At 33.9% G+C, this 18,494-nt stretch overlaps 1 long non-coding RNA gene across 1 annotated transcript; it reads right to left on the bottom strand.

Annotated features, from left to right (window-relative positions):
* Positions 1 to 8,806: 8,806 nt before the first annotated feature.
* LOC130239956 (uncharacterized) lies at positions 8,807 to 11,100 on the bottom strand. The gene is made up of 4 exons (XR_008838725.1): positions 10,840 to 11,100; positions 9,195 to 9,252; positions 9,007 to 9,105; positions 8,807 to 8,870 (listed from the first exon to the last, which is right to left on the bottom strand). It is a non-coding gene; the product is annotated as an uncharacterized LOC130239956 (long non-coding RNA).
* Positions 11,101 to 18,494: the final 7,394 nt, after the last annotated feature.

Raw genomic sequence — 18,494 nt, 5'->3', positions numbered from 1 at the left:
GGAGTGTGCCTCAATCTCTGGCTGTTTCAGATAAACAGCATAGTGACAGACATGATGGAAGCAGATCTCATGTAACGTTTGTGAGAAATACTATAGTAAGAACTTGATTATTTGATGTATTTGTTGTGGAGTTCATTCAAGCATTTCTGCAATGATGAGTCACACACAATGTCATTATAAGGTTCATGCACACACAGACACACACATTGCGTGCGTTTAACTTTGCAGTTTTTGTACGGCAAATGTGACAGGATACGCGTTAATATCCACTGCTGTAAGGATATCTATTATGTTAATGTAAAAAATAAATTTAGCATCCACAAACTGGGGTTGAAGAGTGTTCTTTTATAATTGTACTGACATGCGACCATGGTGATAAAGACGGTAAAATCGCTGTAATTCATTACAAACTTGAACTGTTTTAAAAACGTTTTAAACTTGTAAAACTCATTCTTGATCACATTTGATGATGACTGATGATCACAGAGAACTGAACAGATCTTTTAATCCCAGTTGCTTTGCGCAGGTCCTGTCTTGTTGATATGATTATACGCGTTACTACGGAGACATGTTAATGCGTGGCTGTTCAGGGGGAGGGATGTGGATACTATTTTAACGTCAGGAAATTAAAAAAAAGAGATTTATTGTGTTTATATCACTCCAATATGACTGCGAACACACTATACCTACACACTGTCCTGTCCTAACAGCTCCCAAAAGATGATTTCCCTCATAGGTGCCCTTTATTCCAAGCAGTATAAATGTTGACAAAAATGTGTATAGATGCAAAAAAAGTTGCACTCAGACACCACCTGTTAAAATGCCAAAATTTTACCCCAGTGGCATTTAAGCAAAAAGTAACACTTTTTGTCCACAGGTTTCCATATGGTTGGCAAGGCTGCACAACAATTTTAGCAGATTTATTTTTTAATTCTCATTTTTTTAATGTAAATTGTGTACTATTATGGCGCATTTTCAGGATTGGATTCAGGATTACTTGCTTTTTTCTTGTGTTCTGTTTTTGACCCACTGCAGCCCCAATAAATTTAAAATGATGTTATGGATACGTAGTCCTGTATAAATATCTGGAGATTGATAAATGCATACCAGGAGGTATGTTTTTTTTTGTTTTTTTTTTTGCAGTTTTTGTTTTCGCAAATCAACCAGAAGCCACTGTGTACACTTTTTTAGATCTTAAATTTCTCTCGTGAGTGTCATTCGTGGCTATCATCTTGCAAAAATCCACCAGAGGCTGATGTCGACTGACTGACCGACCAACCGACTGATACAAAACCCACCCACCCCTTCCCTAAACCCAACCGATAGGGTTTTCAAAAGCACCAGCCAACCGGCTTCCGCCCACCGCCTTCCCTAAACCCAACCAACAGTGTTTTCAAAAGAAATCCAGAAAAAGGAAAACCCTCACGGCTGCCTGATTTTTACCATATTTTCAAATTTTACCATATTCTCACCATGTTATTTACTTGTTTATTTAATGTTTTGCCTGCTTTCTGGAAGCGTTCTTCTCCAGATTAGAACCCTGTCATTGTGATCTCTGCGTCTCAAGTCTGCCAACGTATGCGGCGAGACACATGGCGAACTGATCAACAGTTTCAGCTGGTAGCGCGAAAAGAAACAGAAGCTGTTGGTGCTGTCATACTACCTCATAGTGTTACGTATAGCCATTCGTACCTCTGGCTATATAATTCGCTCTCTCCAGAAATGTATACGGTGGTATGTATTCACAATGAGCCAGTGTTGCAACATGTGGGTGTTAATATGATGTCAGTGTTTGTGTGTAGGAGTGATTGTTTTTTAAAATGTTATTAGAATTAATGTATAACAAAGCAACAAAATTAAGATTGATTCCGATGACTGACTTAATAATAATAATAATAATAATAATAATAATAATAATAATAATCCTTCATAGCTTCTTGAATGAAAAATAAGACATTTTATTCCTTTGCATAAAAACAGTGACATTATGTAAGCAAATTTAATGAGTTAAATTATTAAAACAAATACATTTTCAGAATTTATTATGAGGAGTGATGCTGATAAAGAAATCTATGTCCCTGAAAGTGAAAAAAACTTTAAAATATGATACTTTTATGATGTTTTTTGACACATAGTTGTCCTCTATGGCAGTGTTTCCCAGCCCTGTTCCTGGAGGCACACCAACAGTACTGTACTGTGTACTGTTGCTGTGTCTTTAGGAACAGGGTTGGGAAACACTCTATGCTCTATGAACCTACTGTTTGTGTATCTTTTTTATATTGACGCACAAATACACTTCTCGCCTATACCTCAGTCTTGAAAATATTTCATCAAGAAATTATTTTTACGTTTTAAATATGTGATTTGAATTATTTTGAGGTTTTAATTTGCAATACAGACCAGCTGACTGTACATCATCTGAGTGGTAATGCTGGCCAATCAGAATCAAATGACTAAAAAATAATTGCAGTTCATTTAAGCTGTAATATCCCAAAACTTGTAATGAACGAACTCAGTTGACATCATTTTAGATTTCATTTGCATCTGATTTGTGGAATTGCTAATAGAAAGGAAGCCCCACATAGAGTCTGAACTGCACAGAATATGTGCTGTTCCTTCCCTGCTTTATTTGCAGGCTGGTTTCTCTGATTTCTGTGCTCTGAGGATTGTGGGTAAGTTGAAATGAACCCTGCTTGGCACTCAGGATCAGTGCAGATCCATGTGCATTGGAGAAACTGTATCTCATGCATACTGCAGTGTGTGATGTACTGTACAGTGTTCTCTTGTTATCATGTCATGATTATGCTTGTTCCAGGACAGTAGGCCAGCGCTTCAGCGCTGGAGACTCAAACTTTCCTCTGCTTCTCCTGCTTTCAGCTTCTTTCCAGTGTTCAGCATTTAGAATGTCTATTTTTATTTTTCTATAAAGTTATATTTTAAAGTTGGGTTTTTGTGCTGATGTTCCTTAAATTTGACAGCACAAACAGTTTCCTGCCATTTCAGCTAAATCTTACATCAGTGCTGTGCGTTTGCTTGAGAAATCAGTGATGGAAAGGAAATATTACTGCTTTTAAATAGAAATGTGGTATGTTGGCACGGATGGTTCAGGGAAGGACCATGGAAACTTTACATTCCACAAATATTCTTTAGATTTTAAAATGAAAATGTATTGTAATGTTTTGTTGGGAGGCAAATGGCGTTGCTGTGAAAAAAAGATATAGTTCTAGTGTTTTTTTTTTACTATTAATACAAAATGAAAGTAAAAAGTAATGTGAAGTGATCTGAAGTGTTGGTTAGCGAATAACTTTCTCCAACTGAATGAGGACAAGTGTGAATTGATTGATTTTGGTCAAAAAGGTTCGAATTCTGATGACAGTCTGTCATTGCTTTCTGGAAAAATACATTCCTCTGTAAAAAAATTTGGTGTTATGTTTGACTCTGAGCTTAAATTTGACTGCCAAATTAATGCGGTTGTCAAAAATATTTTTTTCTATCTCAGGTCTATTGCCAAGTTTGTTCATGCCTTCATCTCTTCTTGTCTGGATTATTGCAATGCATTGTATCAGGGTGTGAGGGCCTCTCTCTGTCTCGTCTGCAGCTGGTCCAGAACTATGAACAGGCAGAAAAAAAGGAGAGCACATCACACCAGTACTGGTTTCCTTACACTGGCTACCAATCCAGTTTAAAATTCAGTACAAAGTACTGTTGTATGTTTAAAATCCCTCCATGGCCTGGCCCCTGAGCATATTTCTGAGCTATTTAATTTACACCAACCTGTGAGATCTCATGGCTCTTAGGATCATCTCTATTTGACAATTCGACGATCACATTTGAAATATCGAGGTGATGGAGCTTTTTCAGTTGCAGCTCCAAGACTTTGGAACCATCTTCCTCTCTCTTTAAGAACATCTCCAACTTTGGAGTCTTTTCAGAGGTCACTGAAAGCGCACTTATTTTCTTTAGCTTTTAATCATGTGTTGTGAGTTTATGTACTTTGCATGTTTGCATGTGTTATGTGTTTTTATGTACAGCACTTTAGGACCCGTTGTGGTTGGTTGAAAGTGCTCTAGAAATAAATTGAGTTGAGTTGAGTAATGAATAAATGAAGACCTCTAATTTAAAAGGGAATAAGCTGAAGAAATGTGAGTGAATAAATAAAAATAAGACTGAATAAACAATCTAACATTATTTTAAGATAAATAAGCATTATTTTAGCACCAAATTGATAAATAAAATTTTATTGAAATAACCTAATAATTGTTTTGGGTGACACAGTGGATCAGTGGTTAGCACTGTCACCTCACAGCAAGAAGGTTGCTGGCTCGGGTCCCTTGGCATTTCTGTGTGAAGTTTGCATGTTCTCCCCGTGTTCACGTGGGTTTCCTCAGGGTGCTCCGGTTGCCCTGCAGTCCAAAGACATGTGGTATGGGTGTATTGAGTAAACTAAATTGGCTGTAGTGTATGTGTGTAAATGAGTGTGTATGGATGTATCCCCCAGTACTGGGTTGCAGCTGGAAGGGCATCCACTGTGTAAAACATATGCTGAATAAGTTGGCAGTTCATACCGCCGTGGAAAATTAATGAATAATAAATATTTTTTTTAGAAATAATAAAATGTGATTAAATTAAATATGTATAAAAGTGATTAAATATTGAGCAGGGAAAATTAAATAATGGAACTTTACATACAATTGTTTCTTAATAATATTTTTAGCCCATTAAAAAAATTGGATCTTTATGAAAGAAATTATAGCAGAGCCTTTCACACATTAGGATGGGGGTCTCGCATGAGGTTGTTCATGTGATGGTCTGTAGCGTCTTTAAACAGCTGGTCAAACTCTCCATGCAGTCCAGTGACCTTTTCCTGAATCTGAATCTGCTTTCAAGGCACAATATAATTGAGAGAGTGAGAGTAGAAATGCAGCTCAGCTCTGAATTCAGAAGTCATTTCAGTCGGAGTGAGTTTTTAATAGTCTGTATAATGAGGAGGGGGCTGTCAGAAGCATTGATCTAAATGATCCTGAAGGACTTTTTTCTTTTTACCTCTGCTGTTCTGTCAAGACAACTGAGAAGTAATAATTTAATCTTACACATATAATAACTTTCGCTCTTTAAACTGATTTCACTGTGAATTTGTTCTTGCTTTATTTGAGCAAACTTGAAAGTGTTTTAACACTTACAGAAAGTTCCCATTTTAAAAAAACACAAGCGAACTTAGTAAATATGAACTAACACTGAAAAATTATGCATGTATCAATTACAAAAATGGTGCTGTGAAAGCACAGAATTATTTTAAAGATGCAGTATGTTAGTTTGACACCCAGTGGTTGAACTAGGTATTGCACCCTTTGTTCAAAACACGCCAGAGCAGGTTGCCAGATTGACGACACCAACAAAGGCTGATTTAAATCGTGTTCTAAATAAAAGCAACGGCACACGATAGAAGGAACATTTTCCATGTTAAAATGAGTTTTTGTCCTAATCAACATCTAAAATATATGAAATGCTGTCTACTTCTTGCATCTGAACAGAAAACTGACAATGCTCACCTCATGTGCTTTGTTCAGTGTTAAATGCTAACAATGTGAGTTTGAATGCCATTTTACATGACATTTATTGCCATACCACTGAAAGCAGCAGCAGGTAGTTTATCTCAGATCTTAAAAATAAAACAAGCTGCTTGAAGTTGTACTTTCAAACCGTGACTCAATTAATTACCACTTCATGTTGAACTCTGAAATTGTGTTTCATTTCGGAGTCTGCTGCTGTCCACTGGAGGTCGTATTTCGCGGACGTGTGCTTGAACCTTCTTGACTGAATGAATTACACTAAGACAACTGAGGGTGCTGAAATATAATTGGCTAAACTGGCATTGGGCGGGTTAAAGGGACCAAAACAAAGCACATTTTCAAAGCAGAATATCTGACTTCAGCATTGTTTTTCAGTTGATTAAGTATGTTCACTTGGAATGTTTCTTAAATATCTGCAATGGTATTTTTATGCTTTAGAAGAGTCAGAAACATTTCATACAGCACCTTTAAATATGTGAATGTCAATAGGTTTGTTTTCTGGAAAAATGTATATATAATCAGTAGCCATCTATAAAGACTTCTCTATTTTACCTGAGAAATCCATTTAAATGACAAAGCATTTCATCAAATGAAGAAGTGTTGACTTCTTAGTCAACAAATTATACACCTGCTTCCTTTTCTGTGCTTTACTTTCAAGATGCTGATTATACACACATTTACGATCCTCATCCAACAATGAGAAGCACTTTGATCCTAAATTTATTCGAACCCCTCGAAGGCTCATCGCAATATTAATAGCATTATTAATACAAGTCCAAAAGCTCTGCAAGCTCTAATTAAATGAGTCTGGGAAATGAAAATAAAAAAAGAAGATTTCTTCATATTAAAAAAAGGAAAAGGGATTTTAATGATCTGCTCTGGTTGCTTACAGGAACTTGCACTTGACACACGTCTCAAAGCTCACATGTTCCCTCATTAGTGCTGCAGTTTGTTGTTGCCCCAAAAACTGCTCTGTAGCAACTCACAACCAACAGAGACCTTCAGTCTGAAAGTGCCGATTCACCCAAATGTGGTAAAAGTAAATTAAAAATTATTTACTCAGTTATGAAGGCACACATGATCCACATTGGCCCTTATGCTTTCTCTAATGGTGAATCCGCAGCATTGTACAACAATAAGACCATCTCTGCTTTAACTGTACCACACTGTAATCCCGAATAAGTTGACAAAACTCAAAAAATTTGAGGTAATCAGTTACGTCAAATTTTTTAAGTTATGAAATTTTCTATTTTAAGTAAACAGAAACATCAAGTTTTGAGTTTGTTGTACTCATGCAAGACACTTCTCCTAACTTAAAATACCCAAGTAACTCAGCTCATACATTTTAATAGCAATTAACTTAATTGTTTTAATTTCTCCAAACTTTAAATCCTCAAGTCACCTAGCTCATACATTTTAATAGTAATTAACCTAATTGTTTTAATTTCCTTCAACTTTAAATACTCAAGTCACCCAGCTCATACATTTTGATAGCATTTTTATTAAATTAACTTCTCCATCTTAGTTTCACAAATGAAATTAGCCATAATTTTAATCTTTAAACCCCATAAATCTATCAAAATACATCTGTAATTTTAAACACACAGACAATACCATTTTAGACATTTATTTTTAAAGAAAAAACGTCCAACAGTACAAATGTGCCTCCTGTGCAATTACAAATGTCATGAAACAATAAAAACAATTAGACATTAGGAGATTTAAAATAAACACTATTCTGAATTAATAAGAATTTCCCAAAATGCAAATATATCAAACAAGAGCTTCAAGAAAAAAAAAAAAACACTATAAGTTTGACAAAATTAAATAATAATAAGATTAATAAGAACTACGAAACTTACAGTCTTAAAGCATTCGTTAATAAAGAATAAGTGCACATTCTGTGAAGTGACTCTTGTTTAGAAAAAAAAAGTCATTGGCACAGTAACTATCAAATGGTTTATATATATATATATATATATATATATATATATATATATATATATATATATATATAAACATATATATATAAATATTCAGTCTTGGTTGAACTATGATTCTGTCATTTACTCTAACTTATTCCAAACCTGTCTGAGTTTCTTTCTTCTGTTGAACACTTAAAAGGTTATTTTTGACAAAAAAGCTGAAACCTGGAACCACTGATTTCCACAGTATTTGTTTTCCTATTAGAAAGTCAATGCCTCAAAATAACTTTTGTGTTCAACAGAAGCAAGAAATTCAAACAGGTTTGGAACAAGTGAAGAGTAAGTAAATGACAGAATTTTACGTTTTAGACAATCTCTCTCTCTCTCTCTCTCTCTCTCTCTCTCTCTCTCTCTCTCTCTCTCTCCTCTCTCTCTCTCTCTCTCTCTCTCTATATATATATATATATATATATATATATATATATATATATATATATATATATATAATAAAATGCACCATTACCAATTAAAGGTACATACATGTTTTGAAGTTACTACCCCAGTGACAGTCTTTATTGAGTACAAAAAAAGGCTCTACATCAACTCATTCTTTAAGGATTCTATGCTAATCGACTTTCTATTTTCTATCATCCATGCCAAGCAAAACTTTTTGTACAAGTTCAAAGTCCTTTACTATATACTATGTGAAGAGCATACATTAATCCAAACAAGACAAGAAAGGTCTGGAAGTGTGCTGTGGGTGGTGTCCAATTCATTCTTCAGGACAGCAGAGACCCTCAGTGACTGCAGGGCCAATAAAGCATCTTCAGTCAGCGCTTCAGGATTATTAATCTAAAATATAATTCAAGGATATTAATGTTAGGACAATATCAATATGACTGAGCCAATTTTACATGATTCATCAACAAGTCATGATTACAAATATGTTAAGTAAAAGTTGCTCCTCAACTTTCATCTTTTCAATAGAACATGCCTAATTGTGAAAAGAATGAATGAAGTCTTACCAGGGTGGTCCTGAAGAATCCCCAGTCACGCTCACGCAGCAAGACCAAAAGACCTCTGATAACAGTAGTCCATCATGAACTGACATCATGCAGTTCCTGCAAAGATAAAAATTAAGAAAAAAAAAATCTAAATAAAATATATATTTATATTTTAATTAATACTTTAATACATGACCCTAAACATACCTGCTCATCATAAACCTTCAAAACATTAGCCAGGGTATCTGCTGTCTTGCCAGTTTTGGATGCTGTTTGCCTTAAAATTGTCATCAAATGAAATAGGTGATGGTGCGGTTGTCCAAAGAATTTGTGGGGAAAATTCTCATTTGTAACATGTTGGTACTCTGCAGCTAAAAAAACAAGAGAAAATTTCATAAAACAAACCCACACTACAAAATATATAATGCTAGAAAAAATATATTAATATTATTATTATTATTATATAATATATATTATTATGTTTCATTTACTTATTTATTTTTTTACCTCAGATGAAAATCAGGTGTTGATCAGATCAGATGTTGATATCAGGATCTTCATATTGTAAACTGAACTCAAGGTCTAGCTGAAGTTTCACTTTCCTTGCTGCAAAAGAATCATTGCAAAATACACTGTAATATTTATTTTAACTGGATATGCCAGGCATAGTAGTACAAAATGAATATTTTACCCACCTTTTACATGCCTCCATATAAGAATCTTTCTGTAGTCAGCAACAACCGACCTTCAATTCTGTATGTACACAAAGTCAGTGTCATTCAGCTGAGAGTGGAAGTAGTACAATTGCATGATGTCTAACGTCAACCCCCAAAACGGTTAGCAATAGAGCTGATCATCATGTTAGTTGCTTTGATTCGATGAACACGGATTTAACTTAAACAGTATTGAAATTTTGAAAACTGAATAGGACGACAAATAAATTTAAGGCCTGTTTTTAAAAGCTAGAAATAACAAAACTTACCTTATTGTCTAATGATGTAAAAATATATAGCCTAAAAATATATATATTTAAGATATAAATATATTTTAAGCTGCAAAATTTGCACATCAGAAAAACTATTTCTTATTTACCATGTCTGGATGATTAGAATATTTGTTTTGTTATTATTTTATTTAATATTTTATTTAATAATTTAATTTACTTTGTATTACTTTGTTATAGATAGGCATACTTTGTTTTTAGGCTATATATATTCTCTCCAGAGTAAATATTTAAAAAATAGATTGGAAAAAAAAAACGTTTACCATACCTTTAACATGTTTGACTTAAATGACATTTAAAATCATTTAACTGATCGCATTGATCAGGTAATCATTGATATGCAGAGATGTCTTCTCGATCGCAGGGAAATAATCAGTGCTGATCTGTACTGGTGATTGAGGTAAAGTTAGTTTTATATTTACACATTCAGACTTTCTTCTTAATAATATAATATAATTTCAGAAAAGTAGTTTTTGCATATTCTAAACAGTAAAATCATATTAGCAGCCAATGACTTTCAAAGTACAACATTGTTCAGTCAAAAAAAATGTGCATTAAGTGTAACGGAAATGTTGTTTTCATGTCATACTTGCATGTGATTTCAGACCGAATACACAAAGTACCATGGTAAACGACATATGGAGAGAGTCACAAGTTGTTACTGGACGAATGTATGAATATAAAACCAACTTTACCTCAATGTGCTAGTGTGAGATGAAGCTCTGCTCTGTACCTGCTCAGGTGAGGAGCACAGCTTAAATGTTCTCCGTTAGGCTCTCGTGTATGGATCAGCATGCAACAAGCTGTGTGTGACAGACAGCTACGTTTTGAGGCTAAGTTTTTGCCCGTCATCGGAAAATACCGTTCAGTATTTAGGCGGAGATTATTTGAGTTATGATTATGCGCCTTTCGTTTCCGTAGTGCCTACAGATCGCGAAGATAATACCACATTCACAGCCTGGACAGAGTTCAGCGCAGTGCCATGACGTGCGGTTGTGTGAGCGCGCGTCACCATGACAACCTAAACGCATGCTCGCGCCAAGATTTAAAAATATGTTAAAAATTGAATCTGCCGATTTCAAATGTTTTTGTCCTTAAAACACTGTTAAAATTCATAGTTAACACATTACAACTAACGCTAACGTTGCACTGGTTCAATTTTTTTTAAACAGTAATGTTAACGTTATTTAGCAACAAGTGGGGCTAAACACGTTTTCTGTAATGCACGACATGTAAACGCATTCAGACAAACTCTACATTACATTGAACTGTTACTGTGATTATATTGATTAAAACATAAATTTAATATTTCTTGGATTTGTAAATAGTTTACTTACTGTAGTGTGAAGCGAGGCCGATCCGCCATCTTGAAAAAACGAATGAAGCACGAGAACGTACGTGAACCTGGATGACGTCACACGCAAAATCACTGGGCTGAAAGATTTTGAGTTAATGAAACTTTAAAGAGACATTTTGTATAAATTAAACACAGCAAAATCGTTCACCTTACTTGAAAGATTTAATTTTTACAAACTCAAAAATAAGAAAAAGTTCTAAATACTCATCTAGGTTAATTAAGATTAACGAATTTTAATGATTTAAGTTAATACAACTCAGTTCAATTAATTAGTTACAGCATTAGGGTTTACAGTGCATGTAAAACACACAAGACTAAACCTCATTGGGTTTTACACATCAAGCAAACATGATTGAGCCAACGTTCACATGTGAATAAAAGCTTAAAGGCACCATATGGAAACTGTAAATAAGAATAATATAATGGAAAGACATACCATGAGCATCAAACAACATTGTTTCCTCGTTATATAACTCTCATTTAAATAAAATACCATAGAAAAATACAAAAAACACTGAATGTTAAGTGAGATTCTGAATCATTATTTTGCATGCCTCAAATGCATTTTACTGACCACAACGTTTCCTGGTTAGCATAACAACAAATGTTATGGTTAAAAGTCCCAGTTTAAAAAAAAAAAATGCGGGACTCTTATTTTGAAAATTTCAGCACATCCGGTTCCATTATCTCAATGGTTTTTTGGATGCGATTTGGGTTAAATTGCTTAAATAAGGTGTATGGTTAACCCTTATTCAAGATATTTTGACATTTTATTAAGTAATATAACCCCATCTCGTCACAGCATCACGACATTACTTGTTTAACTGTATCTTTTGATAGTTTAATGTTTATATTATGTGTTTTTCTATACGCTTGTAATGAGACAACAGACACATCTAAACTGTTTAATCAAAAGTCCTTTAAGGCAAGTCATTTAACTCGGCGGCCATCTTTGAAATGCCTCTGGGGCAATATGCTTGGGCATTCTGTCTGAATAGGGAAACATCAAATTCTCCAAAACTGCTTGCCAAACTTAAAATTACATTACATATTTGGAATCACCATCACGAAATCACGAAATGAATCACGAAATGAGATCACGACACCAACCTTATTTATAGCTGTTCTTCATAAGCTGCTCTTCAGAAGTAATTCACAACTTGTTCATGATGGCGAATTTCCTCCAGAAATGACAGCAACTCTTTGTTTACTAGTTTGTGGGGCATTTTCAAGTGGACTTCACTTAAAAGTACAGATTTCAAGCTTTGTGTGTATATATATTACTAGCAAGTATTCGCTGAGATTCCAGTGCATTTGTTAACCACAGAAAATGTTGTAAAAACAGACGTCTGGTCCAAGCTTCTCCCCAGAGAAACTTCAGTTTATAGTGATCGATGATTGGCTTCTGTACTGGTAGGCGGGGCTTTATTCGCCATATTCACTTTTCTCCATTTCAAACTATACGAGTGACATGTCTTGTGTATTCTATTGTCTTTGGTTTAATGCAGTTTACGAATAGTGTCTTATCATTCAGTTCTTACTGTGATTTTACTGGAGGAAAAAAAGTATATCATTGTTTTGTGAAATACTTCATTAGCTTGATCGTCATTCAGATGCTGTGATTAATAGTATGAGGTTACATGGAGATTGATAATAATTCCTGCCATTGTTTTCACAAACATTAAACCCACACAATACAACTGTAAATACATCTATATAAATCTCTTTTGCCAATTAAAATGATAATTCAGCCTCTATTTCATCCACGACACATAACTCAGTATCCTTGTGAATGTGACTTTCTCCGCCAACTCAGTAGAAATTATTGTCATTTGACAAGGCATCTACTCATTTTATTAAAATATTTTTTCGCATCTGAAGTATGATTATTTGCATTTATTTATTTTAGAGAACATCACGCTGTTTGAATATCAGTGACTGACTTGAGCTGAAGGAGCATCAGAGCAGAACTCATTAATATGCATGACCCTTCCAAATATGGTAAAAACAGAGCATATCATTTATATACACAATTTATAACGTTGTAAATGGACATATAAAACCATTTCAGGTGATTTTTTGCACTTATCACATTTACATATAGTTCACATATAATCTATTTAAACATGACAGAACAATTTAAACATATTATTTAAGTGCTTTCTATGGCACCTTTATATGAAATCTATTCATCACTTAAAGTGATCCTGTCTATTCAAGAGACTTTGCTCAGATTTTTAAACAGTGTTTAGGGTGAACAGACTTTCAGTGGACTTTTTCCTCACAGATTTAATTCAGAATATCTCAATTTGTGTTGCTTTTAAGATGAACAAATTGCTTTTAGGCTTGGGTTGACATGAGGGTGAGTAAATAATGATATTAATTTATTTATGAGATAAACAAATCCTTAAAAGTGTCCTTGCTTAATAAAAGTAGTTATTTCTGTCGATGAATGTAGATGTTCTGCGGGTCATTTGAGTTTTTAATGTAATATGAAACATAAGAGCAAACTTTGGGATTTAAAACAATTATATTCTTATCAATATTAAGGCATGATGTAACCGTTTTCACTATTTGTGTGATAAGACAAGCAGAAATGTACAACTAGCACCTTATCTTGTGCATTTACATTGTGTAAACTATGTTCACCCACGTTCCTTTACGGTTTCAATAGAGTATGTCTCTTAAAAAGGGCTTTGATATGTGTGAAGTGCGCCTCAGAGGATGTTTTTTTTATATCGTGAAACCTCTCAGAGTTGCAATTACTAGCTTGCCTAATAAACAGTCTGCAATAATACACAGAGCCACTAATGATACACGAGCTGCTCCTGGTGGTTGTCAAGGTTCAGTTGTGAAAGTTTCCAATGATTGACTGACTCCCTAGTGATAGAGATGAACATCACAGAACAAGAGATGAAAGACACCAAACAAGCTCCAATTCCACACAGAGGAAACCCCTCTTCTTAATAATGTGTTATAATGGGTTAATTCATTGTCTTTTAATACAAAAACCCTAAAATCTAAAGAATAGCATTACTAATCATTTTTGTTAATGCATTCATTTATTAAAGGGAACCTAGGATGAAAATCATCTTTTGTAAGCTGTTTGGACTGAACTGTGTGTAGGTATAGTGTGTCCACAGTCATATTGGGATGATATAAAGACAATAAGTCTCTTTTTTGAAATTCCCTATTGTTAAAATAGGATCCAAACCCCTCACATTTTGAAGTCCACCGCAATGTGACATGATTGTGATATGTCTCCGTAATGCGTTTCAACAAGACAGGATATGCGCAAAGCAACTGGGATTAAAAGATCTGTTCAGCTCGCTGAGATCATCAATCATCATCAAATGTGATCAAGAATGAGTTTTACAAGTTTAAACCGTTTTTAAAACAGTGCATGTTTGTAATGAATTACAGCGATTTTACCACCTTTACTTCATCACCACAGCTGCATGTCAGTACAATTACAAAAGACGACGCTTCAATCACGGTTTGTGGATGGAAAACCAGGTTTATTTTGTACATTAACATAAAGGATATCCATACAGCAGTGGATATTAACAATGACCTCAACATGTGTTTTAAGTACCAAAATACAATGCATACGGTTGTTCTCTAAACCACATTAGCTGTGCGTACATATCAAACACTTAAGTGATGTTGTTTGAATGTTAAGCAATTAAGCAATACTTCTAAGTGTTTTATTATAAAGATATATCACCAGTAAATCGTCAATAAACACTATTTGACACAGACAGTCTACCTGTGAATAAGAACATGAACATACACACACGACAACATTATATACATTATAGATTATAGAAGTAGCTATTAAAAGAAATGGTCCAGCTCTTTTCACATGTGAGTGTGAGGAGCCTTTGAAGCTCGACTATCAAGATCTAGAGATACCGTGGTAACTCTGGGCTTAGTTATGTGACATGACCTCCTAGTGGGGTGGGTTTCTGCTTAAAAAGTTTATTTAATAAGGAAAATACGTCTGTTTGATCTTCCTCCATTTGTTACACAGTATTTACTTTTTTTTTTTAAAATTTCATTTACAAAACAATAGAAATTACAAAACAAAAAAACAAAAGGTTAAATTGAATTGCCCCATCATTCTCACTCTCTTCTCAAATGGGATGGTGGGCCAAATCAACGGTTAGCATGGTTCGTGGGCATCTCTGGTATAGAGCTTTTCACAGTAATTATTTCAAATTTTTACTGCTTTATTTTAAATGACTGCTAATTATGCAAAGCAGCTTTACAAAAGGTGCTCGCTGTTCGTTACTGCATTGCAATCAAAATCAAAAAGGTTAAGGTTATTAGTTACCATAACTTTATTAGTTACTAATAACTTTAACCATATCTAATATCTACACTATCCAATTTATGCAAGAAATATATTAAAGAACAAAGTGAACAATTTAAACAGTCTAAATTTAAACTTAATTATTTATAAGTTTATAGTTTATATATAAAATACACTTCAGTTTAGTTTGCAATTATCTTTATGCAAGGAACAAGATGAGTTCTGCTTATTTTTCAGTGCTTGATATGTAACGCTAGATTATTTACTTTATAAATGAATTGTTTATAAGGACTATTATTAACTAACTATTATTAACTTCTCTGAATGGAAAAGATTGGTTTGTTGGTTGAACACATCAAATCATACTAGATCTATTGTGTTATCTGATGGAGTGCAACAGTGTGTCTCTCGTGTTTCCATGGTTTCAAGGTGCCCTCTGAAAGCAGCCGATGACTCTCACAAAGAATGACAGTATAGTTCCTTGATATATTGGCCTAGAAAATAATAACTTTTCATTTTCTATTCGTGTTCTCACACAATGTAACTACAGAAGACCTAAGCTTTAAAACCATCAAAGCTCTTTTTCGACGGAATGCTAATGTGCTAATGTGATTCAATTAATTATGCTAAGATGAGCTAAAAGTGACCTCGTCAGAACAACAAAAATAGTTCAAGTCAACTGTTTAACTCTATAGGAGAGTTAAGAAGAGAGAAGAAGTGGAGTGTTCCTTTAGGCCAGGACTGTAGGCCTTCTTTAAATTAGGATATTTAAGCAGCTTTTATAAAAATGGTTTAGAAAAACATGTTACCAGTGTGTATCTTGAGATGAAATATGCCTTGGGTGTATTTTAAGATATCTAACTGCTAGTTATTTTCAATTTAGGCAGCTCAAATGTGCAATTTAGTCTAGGATAGCCTTAAGCCTTGTCTGTATAATTTACTGTGTGTGGCTTATTTATTTATTTATTTTTTGTTATTTTAAACAGTATAACAAATTGATATATATCTCAGGGTTGATATGTGTAAACTGTATCTAATAAGGCTTCAGTCAGTTTAACTTTTTTTTTTTTTGACAATTTCTGGCAAATGTAAATGGCAGATCCTGGGATGCACCTTTTGTTGGCCCAGAACATACAACATCTGACAGTTTTCTACAGGGGCACTTCTATTTGTACTAAACTTTAGGCATACTAAAAAAGAAAGAGAAATGTACCAAATTCCAAATTAAGATCCCCACCCTAAAGAGCCATATGTGGATTTGCAGTTAGCATTAGTGCCTAGCATCAAATTAAACAAAGAAATGGCTATAGAAGGTTTTTTTTTTCAAATATTATTTTTCAAATATCTACTAGGATATATGTAACTTCAATAAAATATGTTAAATATGCAAAGTAAATTACTCCTGTTAGGGTAACTGCAAATAGGACTAAACTGTGACCTTAGGAAATTGTATAAGTTCTTCTCAGTTTTTGATCTCAATTGTTTATTAAATTGTAAACGTAGGAGTGAATGTAATCAAGATGCAAAGCAGAGCATACATATAAATATAAATCTTTCTTTGAGCTGTATAGGATCAAACAGATATGAATCCAGATTCCAGCATGTGTCTCGCATCTTGAGTATAATTTTGTTTAATTTATTCTTTCATATAAACATAAATTCTTTGATGATTTGGATCAGGAGATCGAATGAATATTGAATAAGTGCCAGATGACCACAAAATGTAGTGATGAAAAATCTACGGTGAACTTTGATTGAAGCTGATGTAAACTGCTTCTACTTTAACAGCAATGAGACACATCAGATCACAAAACTAATCAATTAAAAAGCTCAATTAAAGCATTAAATTAAAGTATAAATAAATAAATAATGAATAAGTAAATAAAAATAAATTAGTTGAATACTATAGAACAGTCAAGATTTCTTGTTTATTTCAAAGTACAAATTTTGAACATTTTAATGCAAAGTTTTAAATCTGTAATACAAGAATCTGTATTTAAACTCACAATTTGCAATTCACTCTGTAAAAATATTTATATTACCCAGTATTACTATTAATTAGTCATCTTCTTTTAGATTTTTTTGCTATTTGACTTTTCTATTTTATTCTTATTCTTTATTCATTTATTTACTTAGTTAAAAGTACAAGATTACTGTATACTTGTTTTTAGTTGTTTGCTTGTTTTCTTGTATTATAAGTTGTTTTTTATATTTGTGTTCTGCTAAAATATTTCTGTTTGATCAAACTACTTATTTAAAATGGGCTGAAACAACACAGGGGTGGCACGGTGGCTCAGTGGGTAGCACTGTCACTTCACAGCAGGGAGGTTGCTGGTTCAAGTCCCGGCTGGGTCAGTTGACATTTCTGTGTGGAGTTTGCATGTTCTCCCTGTTTGTTCGGGTTTCCTCCACAGTTCGGGTTTCTGGTTTCCTCCACAGTCCAAAGACATGCAGTAGCTGAACTGAACAAACTAAATTGGCTGTATATGTGTGTGTGTGTGGGTGTTTACCAGTACTGGGTTGCAACTGAAGGGGCATCCACTGTGTAAAAATTGGTTGTTCATTCAGCTGTGGTGACCCCTGATGAATAAAGCGACTAAGTTGAATGAAAAATGTATGAAACAACACAGTTCTTGAGTTTTTTTGGGTACAGCTTAATTGTTTTATGTTCATTCCACTTAAATTTGAAAAAACTAATACGTTAACCTAATTCCTTTATGTTGTCCAAACACAAATCGATTGTGTGGAACCCAGAATTTTTGTGATTATCCATACTGTTTTGTGCTTTTTATTCTGCCTCTTATGTTGTCGTTGTAGATGAGAACTGTCTCTCAATGGATTTACCTGGTTAAATAAAGGTTATTATTATTATTTTCTTTTATTTATTTTTTATAGCCACTACTAACAGTTTTAATAATGACGTGTCATTAGTAGCCTTGTCATTGTTTAATAATTAATTATTGTTTAATATTCTGCGTAGGCTATTCCGTAATTTCTTATTTAACTTCGTTTGTCTTTTTAATAAATAAATTGAACCTAGGCTACATCTCAGCCACCATTTAAGTGTCGAATTACAGTGAGTACATGTCTCCAAACTCAGTGTGTTTTCCACCTAGACAGCGTGTTTAGACAGAGAGTGTGTGCCTCAGAAATATACTGAAACAGGTATGAGACACAGCCGAGGTGTGAGAAGAAATACTCCGCATCAAGGGAACTGCAGCTGATTCAGTGTGAAGAGGCGCGAAGGGCAGAACTGACTTACAACACAGCTGTAAAACTTTGATTTCTTTCTGTTCCCGTTTCAAAGACGAGCATTATAG

The sequence above is a fragment of the Danio aesculapii genome, chromosome 13 (genome assembly GCF_903798145.1).
Source record: "Danio aesculapii chromosome 13, fDanAes4.1, whole genome shotgun sequence".
NCBI lineage: Eukaryota > Metazoa > Chordata > Actinopteri > Cypriniformes > Danionidae > Danio > Danio aesculapii.
The sequence above is the reverse complement of the archived record's forward strand: the minus strand, read 5'-3'. Positions and strand labels throughout refer to the sequence as shown.